Source organism: Brachyhypopomus gauderio, chromosome 7 (genome assembly GCF_052324685.1).
Source record: "Brachyhypopomus gauderio isolate BG-103 chromosome 7, BGAUD_0.2, whole genome shotgun sequence".
NCBI lineage: Eukaryota > Metazoa > Chordata > Actinopteri > Gymnotiformes > Hypopomidae > Brachyhypopomus > Brachyhypopomus gauderio.
The window spans coordinates 31,585,723-31,599,351 of record NC_135217.1 but is presented as its reverse complement, the minus strand read 5'-3'; the positions used below and the strand labels follow the sequence as shown (position 1 = coordinate 31,599,351).

Genomic DNA, 13,629 nt, shown 5'->3' with positions numbered 1-13,629 from the left:
TTCACCACCTCATTATGGGAAGTGTCCAGGGATCTGAAGAGCTCTTGCAGGCTCTTGACTGAAGTGTCCACAGACTCACCAGAAGGTGTGGATGAAAGCTGATGCAGTCCAAGTTCTCTTGCCCACGGGTCTTGCTGTGAACAGTCCTGAGAGTTCAGTTTCATTCATTACCAGAGTCCCACTGGATCTTCAATTAATGGCCCTGAATGTGCTAGAACATTGCAGGAGAAAACTGGTGATGTGCGGAGAAGAGAGAAACACATTCAGCTGTATTCCACAGTGAAAACACCCTCAAGTTATTCATTTTTATTTAAAATGTGTATATTAAAACACAGTTTTCCCAAAGCACTTGAGCACAACTATGATCACAATGAAATGGGCTTAATTTGAATCACACGAGGGCTTGAAGTGGTTGAAGAAGCACGCATGCCATAGCACAGTAGACACAGTAGATACAGTCCTCCAGCTCTTCAGAGTAAGACCAGTCGATGCTATAATGTTCCGAGGGGAGAATGTTCATTTAACATCACCTGCTTCATGAAGCAGAGCTACTGCAGGCCCTTAACTGCCATGTTTATCACCACTGATGAGCTCACCACAGTCACTGACCAGACTGAGGACTGGTGAGACCCAGTCTCTATCAGCGTGTGACCTCTAGGGACATCTTCTGAATGGTATGTTGCGCTGCTTGGTTCTTTATAGCTGGAGAGAAACACAGAGAATGAAATAGAGAATGAGAGAGAGAAAGAGAGAGAGAGAGGGATGGAGGGAGAGAGGGGGGAGGAATGAGTGTGACAGCAAGGAAGACAGAATCGCACAAAGAAAGAAAGAGGGAGAGAGGGGGAAGAGAGAGGGGGAGAGCGAGCGAGAGAGAGGGAGGAAGAATGACTGTATCAGCATAAAGCCGGTGCACACTGCAGTTATGATGCTGTAATTACAGAGAGGATCTCCAGCGTGTCTAGCGAGTTCTTCAACACCACCCAATGTCACAATAAACCCATTAGGGAATTTCCTACTATAAAGCTGACAGCTCAAACAGAGCTGTCTTTCTCTGTAGGCACTGTGCATAAATATCTCCATATGAATTAGGCAAACCCACGGCCTACCCACCATGGCCTTAGCTCTTTGAAACCCGGGGGACCCCTGGCCTAGAAAAATAATGACAGGAGATGTGGACTTTCTTTTGTCCATGTCCCTTTGATTAAGCGATGTGTTTAAAAGATATGCTGGTGGGTTAGGATGCTCCAGCACACCGATGAGACAACAGACATCAGGTCAAACTAGCTGAAAGATAGGTAGCATTTGCACAAACGCATGTACTGTTCATGGGGTAGGAGCTCCGGCTGTGTTCATCCGGACCGCAGTCACTTAGACCTCCTCATTTATAGTCATCCAATACATTTTAAAGCTTGTTTTTAAACTCCTGACAGTAAACGTACACTAATGCGTCATGGTTAATACACACAGTAAATCTGGCTGTGTAACAGATGTGTAGTCCAGAACAAGGTTCTGTTCTGTCCTCACTCAGCTCACTCCTGATTCATGTGCCCATTTAGTTTGTGTGCCGGGTCCTTGTTTCAGCCTCATCAATCCCAGCACTCACGTTATGACTCCAGTGGTGAAATCCTGTTGCAGACTTACGACATTCTCATCATTTTTACACAGTTTTTTTACAGTTTCTTACTCTGCTGTGTGCTCAGTTTCCTGTCTTGCCATTCCCAGTTACCCAGTTTCCAAGATATCCTGGTCTTCAGTTATGGATCAGTCTCAGCTGCTGGCCCGTTTCCTGGTACCATCCGGTGTTGGCTGCCATGATTCTTGGTTTGCCAGCTCATTGTAACTGGTATACTGCTTCCTTATGTTCACTACATCAGGAAATGTAGTGTTAATTTCACCAGGGGACAGAATGTTCACCACAGCAGGGAATGTTACGTTCACCACAAGAGGAAACGGACATCATCAGAACTATTTACACACAGCACAGGTTTTTTGATACACTATTACTTTATTTCTGGCCTCCATTTCTGCAACTGAACAGACTCCAGTGCTCTCTGGGGACAGGAGGGAGAACATTTAAAATGCATGAGGCATCACATTTGTCTAGATATCAGGTGTGACAATGCAGGATTTCCAGACCTTTCTTTAACGTAGTGGGGAACCGTCAGGGCCCTCTACGCCCTCTTAGAGGGCCTAAAATATTCTTAAAACATAAATATATATAATTTATAAAAAAAAATGTAATCTACTTACAGTTTGACAATCAACATCTAAGCAATTACAAAAATATAAGCAAATAAATTATTCACCCGTGTCTATTCAATCTGTGTTGGAAGGTGAGGGATTAAGTGGAAGCCTGTGAGCCTGTGCAGACTTCAGAGAGCCTCGCCACAGAAATGCTCCTGAATGTGAGCGATACTGCAGAGTTTGTGGTGGACGGGTGTGCACAACACACTCCTCTCACATAAATAGCATTAGACCAATTTAACAGTAACTACACAGAGAGACTGGTGCTCCTAAAATACCATATCAAAGTATGTCAAGCATTACACATTCAGCCTTAATGTCTGTTACAAATGGACCACATCTCAGTAAAAGTTAATGAAAAAGAACAAATCATGTCAGTGCTGCTGTGCAGACGAAAGGATGTGTACGTGTACTTTTTAATGGCAGAACAGCTGCGCTTTGGTCGGTTAAAACGCAGGGCACACAAACACAAAGAGAAGGAAAGAATGAAAGAAAGAACAGAAAGAAAAAAAACAAAACAAAAAGAAAATGACGGAAGAAGAAATGTTCAGACCACTGCACATTTACACAGGAAGAGTGAGGAGTAAATCAGCAAATCACATGAGCTGCGTTCAGCGGGCGGAAGAGGGGAACACGAACTGGTGGTTTATATCAGTGGTTTAGTGCCAGTGATAGATTCATTAAAAGTGATATATTGCTAAAGCAAGGTTCCCTTCTCTGTGCCTTACACATAGCCAATTGCCTGTAGAAAATCGGGGCCCATTAATTGAGCGCCAAACGACAATACAAAGATAGTTTCATTTGACAAAGCATTGCTAGCCCCCACAGCATTTGAACAGTAGATATGAGAAGATGTATTGCACAGCCATGGTGCATTACCCTCTTCTTTATTGAATTAATACAACCTCCCTCTCTATCCATAAAAAGGCCACTGTGTGAGTTTGAACAGTACACTACTGTGAATATAGCAGTTTTCATTAGCAGCAGGTTGCTGGCTAAGGGTCAGTGTCTTAGCACTGCTAGGAGACCCCAGCAATTAGTGTTCTGCTAGCATACTTCAGTGATTAGAGACGTGCTAGCACATCTCAGTGTTCAACATTGGCCTCCCAGAATCTAGAGAGAAGTGTTTTATTCCAAGACCTCTGGAACCCGACATAGCTGCCTGTTCTCTTCCTGAACCCCACAGAGACATACGCATCCTCAACACTTGTACTGTACAGGGAACTGATCTTAATTGGAAGTGCAGATCACCTATGAGGGAAGAGACACTACGTCCTGCCATGTTTGTGCATTTGATTTGCTAGAAGAAAAATCAGAAGGCATTTCAAGCTAGATTTTATTTCTGCAAATCCTTCTGTCCGAGGAGCTGATTTATTTGGTTGAAAAGCAGACTGTCTCAAAACTAAGTGGGCAAGTTCATCTTCTTCATGAGTGTTCCATCTGTAGAAATCCTGCATGCATCTGTGATATTGAAGGGAAAATGAGGCACCCACTAGGAAAACACTCAGTGTACGAGTGTTTCTGCCAAGGTAGAGATGTGGCTTAAAAGGGATTTGAATATAAACGACTGAAAGGTGTTGAAACATGCTCTGAATTACAAATGCAGCAACGATGTTGCCCAACACGATGACCTTCAGTAAAATTCCCTCAACACATGAAACAACTGGAAAGATTCAGAGAAATAATTACTGGTTATATGATTATAGCATACAATATATATGTATGCTATAATATATATTGTCGACATATATAATATATATTGTCGACGTGTCGACATCACGAGGCGTCACCTAGACCAGCGGTCACTGATCAGAGTCTGAGTGATGTTTTATTTTCAGAAAAAAAAAAATTGGGATTTGCTTCCCAATTACATCCGTCGGTGTGTATGGTGAGTTTTATTTTTATGCGCTTTATATTGTTTTTATGCCAGTCGTATCATTTTATTTCGTCGTATTTACCCCCCACACTTTATAGGCCGGTCTGTGGCCCAAAAAAGGTTGGGGACCTCTGACCTAGACGACACCTACCAGTTGATGTACAACAGCACCTCATATATATATATGTGTGTGTGTGTGTGTGTGTGTGTGTGTGTGTGTGTATATATGGCTATTTGGCTAACACAGTCTGTATAAAACGTTTACACCAATGAAAGCTTTCTGAATCAATGCCACAAGAGCTCCTTTTTGCCAAATTTTTGTCAACACAGCATGTGAGGATGAAAATGTTGATAGAAGTCCTCAGTGTGCAAAAGTTGTTTGGATAAGAGAAGCATACAGATGGTCTATGTCTCAATCCCTCTTTCTCTTCCCTCCCAAGAGACTTTTACTGCGCTGAATACGTCACAGATGTCCAGTTCAGTGGATCATTCCGCATCTGATGATGGTATAAATTGTATAAGGTGATCTGACAGACAGAATCATAGAGAGACACACATCACACACACACACACAAACACACACACACAAACACACACACACACACACACACACACACACACACACACACACACAAACACACACACACACACACACAAACACACACACACACACACACACACACACACACACACACACTCAAACACACACACACACACACACACACACACACACACATACACACACACACACACCTCGTTCATGGGTTTTGATCTGCACATTTGTTTTGATGAGCTACTACTATTCTGAAACTGAAAAGAGACAAAATCACTTGCTTCAATATGACAGTATAAAACCATCAGAGGTTTCACTGGACATAAAGACAGTTGTTGGGCATCCAGCTACACATACAGCATCAGTCTGTGGAGACTGTATAGCAGATGAGATATTGATCGACGTGGTATCTGACACAAACATTTCACATGTAAAGGTAGAGGGTGAGGTCAGAACCCAGCCTGAAGATAGAGGGTGAGGTCAGAACCCAGCATGAAGGTAGAGAAGGCGAGTGGAGTAGAAAGAGATTCTCACCCTCACTGTTGGAGTCTAAGAATCAACACTGTAGGACTCAAACATGTCACATGTTTGCAAGGAACGAAATCAGTCTGCTTGCTGTTGAAAACCAATACAGCAGATGAGAAAATGCACTGCATTCATCCATCATGTTCATGGGAGTTTCACAGAAGAGGCCCAACGACCTCAGCAGATCAACAGATCCAATTAACAAGTAATCTAATGTTATATAATCAAAGTAGAAGTGATCTAACAGCTATGTTATGAATTCTATAGTGGTCAAATATTGCTCAGGTAAAGGCAATAGCATCAAAATCTGAAAATAATTCAATCAATCAATTAATCATTCATAAACTACAAAAGAAGAAATAAAGTGGAATACAATAGAATAGTATATCGAGCATATTGTTGAAATAATGCAGTAATAAATCATATCTTACTTGTAAGATGAGGTAGTTTCTAAAGTTTCCAAAGGAAAACTAATGAACCAGACCAGTCCATGCCAGGACAGCCTTAGGGAAAGAAAGTGTGTGTGTGTGTGTGTGTGTGGGTGGGTGGGTGGGGGAGTGAGAGAGAGAGGGAGTGACAGAGTGAGAGGAGAGGAAGTAAGTGAGAAAGAGGGAGGGAGAGAGAGGGAGAGAGAGAGGGAGTGAGAGAGTGAGAGGGAGGGAAAGGGAGGTAGAGAGCTGGAGAGAAGGAGGGAGAGAGAGTGGGAGAGAAGGAGGGAGAGAGAGTGGGAGAGAGGGAGACGGTGGGTGGATATTTTGAGATTTTGACAGGGACCTTTATTCAAACAGCTCAGCAAATATGACCCCCTGCCACTTTCCCTTTAAACAGAACACTTAACATACTCACATTTCCACTGTAGAAAGAGAGACACTCATTTGCACAATTTAGCTGCTGCTCAATCAGAGCTCAAACAATATCTGTATGGCACCACTATAATTCACAGCCTAATATGTTACTCACATTCGTGTAAACCCCAAAACCAAAGTGATTCTAGATTTCACAAGTGGTCTAAACAATAGCAAACCTGATATGACCTGCTCATGACCCGTTCATGATGCGATATGACCTGATATGACCCGATCATGATCCAATATATCGTCCTGTTTGTTCCTCCTCTAAATGTAAATAGCAGGTTTTGCCTGACCAACAAATCTCTGCAATATTAACATGCAGCAAAAATAAATCATTGTGATGTAAATGTAAAGTGTTCTGATATAAAAAATTGTGATCTTTGCCACATTTTTGAAAAACCTATCACTTAGCAAACCAAAAAGCAGTTCAGGTCTTAAGCACATGAAAGAACCGTGAAAATGGTTTACCCATAAAATGGTTTAGCCCAAAAATGTAAAAATTGGGCACATAAAAATGTATCCACTGATCATGTTGAATAGTGAATTTTACAGATTTGCCACCCAATCCTGAGATTGAACCTCCACACCACATCCACATACTCATTCACCTTATTTAATACCTCCAAAGAATATTTATACAAAGGCAATTCAATCACACTGTGGAGGAAAGTTATTCAACAAGATCCAACAAAAGGCCTGTCATGTCCTTCATGGTAATCCCAGTATGTGGAGAAGACTCCTGTTCCCCACTCACAGGACACTATTACAGAAATCCCATAGCATGCCATGAGAGAGAGGAGAGAGAGAGAGAGAGAGAGAGAGAGAGAGAGAGAGAGAGAGAGAGAGAGAGAGAGAGAGAGAGAGAGAGAGAGAGAGAGAGAGAGAGAGAGAGAGAGAGAGAGAGAGAGAGAGAGAGAGAGAGAGAGAGAGAGAGAGCAGTTGACATCAGGCGTATAAATAATCGGATCAGGCCAGATCTACTTGGACATGGTATCTGGATATTGCTGGTAACTAATCAAACATCTCCTGCAACATGCACAAAATCATGTGGCTCCATTCTGGACATCAGCTGGTTTGAAGACGATCTTTTTTCACCTCTGAGCAGAACCGGGGTGTGTCTGAGAGAGTCGATGGGAAGAAATTTTCATTTTGTTCACACTCCCTCCCCCTGCCCCTCCCCATGACCTCCTCGGTGGACTCTCGACGTGCCCAGAACCCCCAGCACCCCCAGCACCACGCCAGCACCCCAGACCTCATGTTAAATGCCAATCACATCCGTGCTACTCGAGGGAGCGGCGGTTAAACTCAAATGCCAACGCCCAGCCACTGTGGCCGTGATTACAGCGAGAACAGCACTGCTGTTTATCCCAGCCATCTTGAAATGTTAAATCCCACAATTACTGTGGAGAGCCTTGTAGCTGAATAAACGTGGATATTTCCTTCACGTTTCACTTAAAAAGCTCATTATATGTGTCCTGATTCAATCTCTTCCCAAAGTGCAGGGAAAACACACAATGTATGAAAGCTCAAATTCTCAGAAGAGCTTTTGTTTGTTCATTTTGGTTTATTTATTTTGTCTCCTAATAAGGATGTATGTTCAGAAATAAAGTGGACCACATTACATACACATAATATCAATATTACAGTGCTATTTCAATCTTCTGAACGGAGAGTTAAAATGCTGTGGGAATTCATAGCTGTAACTTTGTTATGGTGCTGATGTGTGGTTACCCTATCATGGAAGCCCCTGGACGCCCACCTGGAACACACCTGGAACACACCTGGAACACACTTTTTAAGGGCTGAGTGATAAATTCCAACTATCTTACAACCGAGAATTCTTTACACACAGCATCCTGACACATTTCACATATCATCAAGCTATGAAATGTTAATCCGACTTTATTTCAGAAGACCTTCAAAATCCACAGAACTGCCGCAGTGTTTATGGCTGAAATGCAGCAAACAATTGCAGTAAAGTCTTGGTTGAAAGAAAGAACCTGATCAGATTGTGCCATACAGCTTAGAGATAGGTTGGTAATGTTGACAGGTCTAAAGCAAAAAGATTCCTCAACATGAGAAAAGAATGTGGTACAGTGAGTGTGGCTTAGACCTCAGATGAAATCAGGAGGACACTCACAAACACAATACATTTCTGTGTATATTCCATACACCCACACACACACACACACACACACACACACACACACACCCCACAGTATGCCTCCATCATCCTAGTATTCAATTCCTGGATAAATAAGTTGATGTTCTTTGTGCTGCTCCAGTAACCAGTGGTGTGGATGGATATGCATTAAAGGACCACGTAGCACAGAAACGTTTAATCTGGTGTTGCCGCCAGACCAAACTGGATTCAGGCAAGCGGACCGTCAAAGCCATCAAATCTACAGCTGCTTTCTGGCTGAATCCTCTCCAGTGTACGGTGTCTCATGGAGGTCTAAGTCTTGCATGGTAGAGCAGATATGAAAGACTCCCTTTACCTCAAGAGATTTTTGTGCATGTACAACTGGATTTTAATATTTTATGCATTCTAGAGAATTCTACAATAGAAGTTAAAATTTTCTGAAGAGCTAGAACTGAAGAATTATCAAGAGAACATCATGGGCAACTCAAAAAGATATATTTGATCTTCAACGTGCTTCAGTGCCCCTAACATATCTACATTACTGTTCTAGTCTAGCTTTCCCAAAATACTCCAGCCAGGAAATCTCTCAGGCACACAGAAACATTCCTGCCACACGTGTCTGTCAAGCGGAAATAGTAACACGGACTGGAATGTGAATGTATGAACTGAACATCTACAGGATAGTGAGGCCGGTCAAAACTATTTCCATTAGTTCACACCTTTTCCTAAGAACTCATCAAACGTGTGATGCCATCGCTAGAGTTCAGCCAGTCAGGATCATCACCTTTATCTGTGAGAATGACTCTTACATTCACAGTCAAACAGATAGAGTATCATTCATTACGCGCCACAGCGAATCAAAAGGCACAAAGACATTAAGGGTGTTGGGGTGACTCATGCAGTCAGGGTGGATCAAGGAAGTAGGCGTGGCAGGTGTAGAATACACCATAACAGTGTTTACATCATAAGACATGTGACTTCATTTAAAAGGGTTTGGAAGTCTTGACCTAAGCATCGAAGAGCCAATCACAGTCCCTCAGTAAGTGAGGACAGGCACCTGACATCACCTCAAACCAGCAACATCCCTTCTAATTGGATTCAGCATATATCTACCTATCTCTGCAGAGCACGGCGAGCTTCTTACTTCAATTAATCTTAGTGTCTGTCAGTCATTCGCACAGATTCAAGGTAACGCATTACAGATGAATGAGAGCAGGGGAAAAAAACACAGTCATTAGAAGAGACCATTAAGTATGCGTGAAAAATTCAAACCCATCTGGACAAGAAAGATGATGGTGCATCCATTACACAGGCCTAATGCTGCAAAACCATGATCTAAGGACTGTGAGATGCATTCATATTTAAGACAGCAGGCTTCACAACAACGAAGGCATGAGGGCACAACATTTATTGGCAGAAGCAGACTGAATCCCCCCCCCCCCCCCAAAAAAAAACAATAGAATCTTCTGATTGATGAAACTCTTGGGGATTAGGGGTGTCATGTGGTGTCTGATCTGTCTACCCAACAGGGTTAAATGTCCTTTGCAGCTTTAATATAATTGCACTGTTATGGTGGCAAGTCTGTGGGGAACATCAGCAGGAAACGTAAGGATTAAAAGGACAGTTCAGCCACAGTGTTAGCAACACTGCCAGTGACTAGATGCATGAATGAATTGGTAAAAGCCAGCAGTTTTTTTTCAACCTGTTTATAGACTACAGTCTGGTTAATATAGGGTGGTCTCCTGCCCACAAAATGGGAGACACTACACCGCCGGTATGGGTCTCAGGTTGGGCCTCCAGTTGGGCCTCAGGTTGGGCCTCCAGTTGAGGCTCCGGTTGGGCCTCTGCTGACTTGGCATGCAAATTAGGATATGAGGCTAAGCAGGGAGCTCCTGCTTGAATGCGTCTCACAGCTCTGGTTCCTCGCAGCCGTGACACTGTCTCCCACTTTAATTGCAGAGCAATTTTGTGATCGTTTAGCCGTCATCAGCAGCGAAAGGGCTTTTCTCCCTCTTCTACGCAATCACGCCTGACACCTTTCCCCCTCTGTATTTTTCATCTTCCATCGCTAATGAGGTGTCGGGGGGACAATTATTCCCAGTCGCTGTCTGTTCTCTCCACTGGCAGATGGTGCAGGAGCCGGCCAGAGGTCAGGACCTGCCTGCTACATCCATACACGCCGCTCTGTGTTGTGACAAGCTGCTGGAGTCACGGGGGTTGAAGCGGCCAAACAGCCATTTGGGCCTCTGGGTTGAGTCTGTGCGTAAATGAATGCGTTGACACAACGGAGGGGAACTTTCACCTCCACCCAGCTGCGTCAGCTGGTAGAAACGAATGACTGTCGAATCAAGGAGCTGATGAGGTGTAGCAGCAGCCCAAAAGCATCTCGCCCAGCAGCAGAAAGAGATTCACGCACTTGCCGATATGGACTGTGTGGTATTTAATAGCAAGTCAGTGACATTTCAATGTGAAATCATTTCTGTTAAATAAAAATATAGAAATCAATTAGACCCAATTCAGCCAGGGCAGAAGGCAGGCCAACATTTCTACTCATTTCAAAATGCAGTGGACACAGCAAAAGCAGGATCCATCCATCAACACGGGACACATTCATTACTGAGATAATAATGAAAACACAAAGGCAGAGGAGGAAAATGAAATATGGCTTTATGTAAGTAAAGATGGGGAGCACAAGCACTCATTTCTTTTCATGTTTGAGGCCTGTTGTAAAATGTAGTAACGTGTGTCTCACGTACTCACAGTGGAAGACTGTCAAGAAGGTTGCTGAGAAACCTGAAATGCAAGAGAAATGCATGAACGTCTTGTAGGAGAAGGTACATTCACCAATGAAACAGAACTGAAAAGTGAAACTATAGCAGATGGACACTCCCAGCACATATGCAGGCAAATAGTTAGTTGGTAGTAATGAGCGCTTGGGTGCTCTCATATCACACCTGTTGTGAATTTTACCTTTAGGCTCCTTATTAGAGAACAGGACGTTGTGCAAAAAGTACTGAAACATTGAACAGTTGGACATGTGCATTCAAACATTTAGAGAAGGTCACATTAAGTTCACCTGGAAAGGTTAGAGTGCATTTTAAGAAATTTCATCCAAAAGCCAAACATCTGTTTTGTGAGTAGTGTGTGTGCATATACACTCTAATACGGATTTGATACATATCTACATATCGGAGCTCTCAATCCAAACGAAACCGTAGAGACATTGGTTTGCCAAATAAACCAAACTAAAATAATAAAACATTAAAAATCGCATTTTTATGCAGATGATAAACGTACTGCACACCCAGGCGTTTAGGGTTGTAAATTAATTACAACGTTTCTGCGTTGACAGGTCTGTCAGAGACCATGAGGTAGACATGCTGGATGTCCTTAAAATAGATCAATTACAGTTAACCGCGTTTGTCCACCTCATCAGCACCAAACTGTCTCACTCTCAGATTGCTAACACAGATCCTTGTTCAAGAGTCTGAAGACACCAACCGTGACATCGAGATCGCTCAGGACAGCTTGTCTTCTGTTCACGGGCGGGGCTGGCGTTTGCTTTCCTTGACTATGTTGATAGTTTGATAAAACCCGATATTGTAAACCAATTTGTACAATTTGTAAATAAAATTTGCTGCTAGATACTTAAGAATTCATGCGTGAATGAGTCTACTACGAATAATAGGGACTTGGATATTTCCGCATGACATAGATTGAGCCGCGGCCATTTTTCTCCGGTCGCGCTGTCTAAGCGAAATCAGTCATCGCAAGCGCGCGGTAAAAACAATCGCTGTTTTCATCGGTTTGTAGGAGGTTTCTTCCCAAAGTTTTCATAATATGACATAATTGAATGTCCACTTTCTCTCATCCCGTTAGAAGAATTCGCATTTCGCGCTCCTCTTTCTTTTTGAGCCTGGTTGAATTTTAACTTCGCGTTTGGACCGTTCAAAAACATTGTGGGACTGTTCAAAAGATATTAATAGATACGTGGACCGTTACATTATATTCTTGTTTATTGTTTCCTTAAGTTTTTTCCCAGTCTGTACAGTTTAAGGTAGTGTTTTAAGGCTCCCAAGACAACGTGTTGGTCCGATGAACCATGATAACGGCGGGCACGGACTAGCCACATGCTAAAACTAGCCAGGGTTGCCAGGTCCTACAAAAATATCCCGCACAAAGTCAGTGTAAAACCCACCCTTCAGCAGCCTAAACTAGCCCAAAGCCCAAAGTTGTTGACGGGGGAGGGGTGGCGAGTGTTAAAATGGAGACAAATTAAGTATTATATCGCGATCGATTCTTTGTGTTGACTTGTAACTCCCGCGGTGGCCCAACTCAAAAGTAGCCCAAAAAACCGCACCCCGCGACCCCAGAATTTTTACCCGCGGCTGGATTTTCAAACAAGCCCAATTTGGCGTGAAAACCGCGAACCTGGCAACTATGGCCACATGCTAAAACTAGCGCACATTTCTTGATCACAAGATTTAGGTTAATTGCATTAAAACAATAGGGCCGATTTAAATGTGAATATCTTTGGACTGGCTTGATCAAATTTGACAATTGAGGCATCTTTTTTTTTGTTATATTGTGCTGCATCTAATAAAACTATTTTAAATGTGATTAAATAATTTTGAAAAAAATGTCCAAGTCCCTAGAATATAGCTATAAACATGACGTTTTAATCCATGTATAAGCACAGTGGGATTAGCAGAGTCAGATTAACACACACACATACAACAACAATGTTCAGTGGTGATTTATCATTGGCATCTAAATTTAGTCCGAGACCAGGTCTAATACTACGTATTAACTCACCAACGTAAAGGGGGGGGGGGGGGGGTCTACTTGTAGATCTGTGTATTAGCATTACAGGAAACATCTGCATATCTGACTGCTGGTCGAGAGCATGCCTGTGCGCGTGCTTATACGTGGTTTCAATTCCAAAACAGACGCGCGCCCCGTGGAATTCTAAGCGGTTCCGCCAGACTTCACGACTGCTGATCCAGTCCTGCTCTCTGAAGGTCATGAGCCTCGCAGTTCCGTACACGGCCAAATGCTGTTTTTGTTCTTGTTTTAAACATCTCCTCTCCACGTCTGCGCCGTCAAAGTTTCTTAAACACAACGGAGCGGTCATGTGTCTCCCGTGCAAATCAATCTCAAGGTGAAAGTTAGTTTTTCGTCTGTCATGAATGGCTGGATGCTGGTTTAGTTTTGTGTGTATGCTACGTTAGACAGCGCAAGATACCTGGCGGCCCAAGTTCTTTAGATGTTCCGTGTGCTCCAGTCCCGGGTGGAGCGCCGTTACACCGAGTCGGTCTCTACATTTAAGATGGGTACATACTGATGGAGGATCTGTATGGAGGACCATCTTATGCGATGGTGTTTTTGGAGTTCATTGTGCTTCCAGTTATCAAGTGGCACTCCTTCTGCATAAATC

General features: G+C 43.0%; 1 long non-coding RNA gene across 1 annotated transcript; it reads right to left on the bottom strand.

Annotated features, from left to right (window-relative positions):
* Window positions 1-2,327: 2,327 nt before the first annotated feature.
* LOC143518288 (uncharacterized) lies at window positions 2,328-5,691 on the bottom strand. The gene is made up of 3 exons (XR_013132146.1): window positions 5,630-5,691; window positions 5,208-5,288; window positions 2,328-4,617 (listed from the first exon to the last, which is right to left on the bottom strand). It is a non-coding gene; the product is annotated as an uncharacterized LOC143518288 (long non-coding RNA).
* Window positions 5,692-13,629: the final 7,938 nt, after the last annotated feature.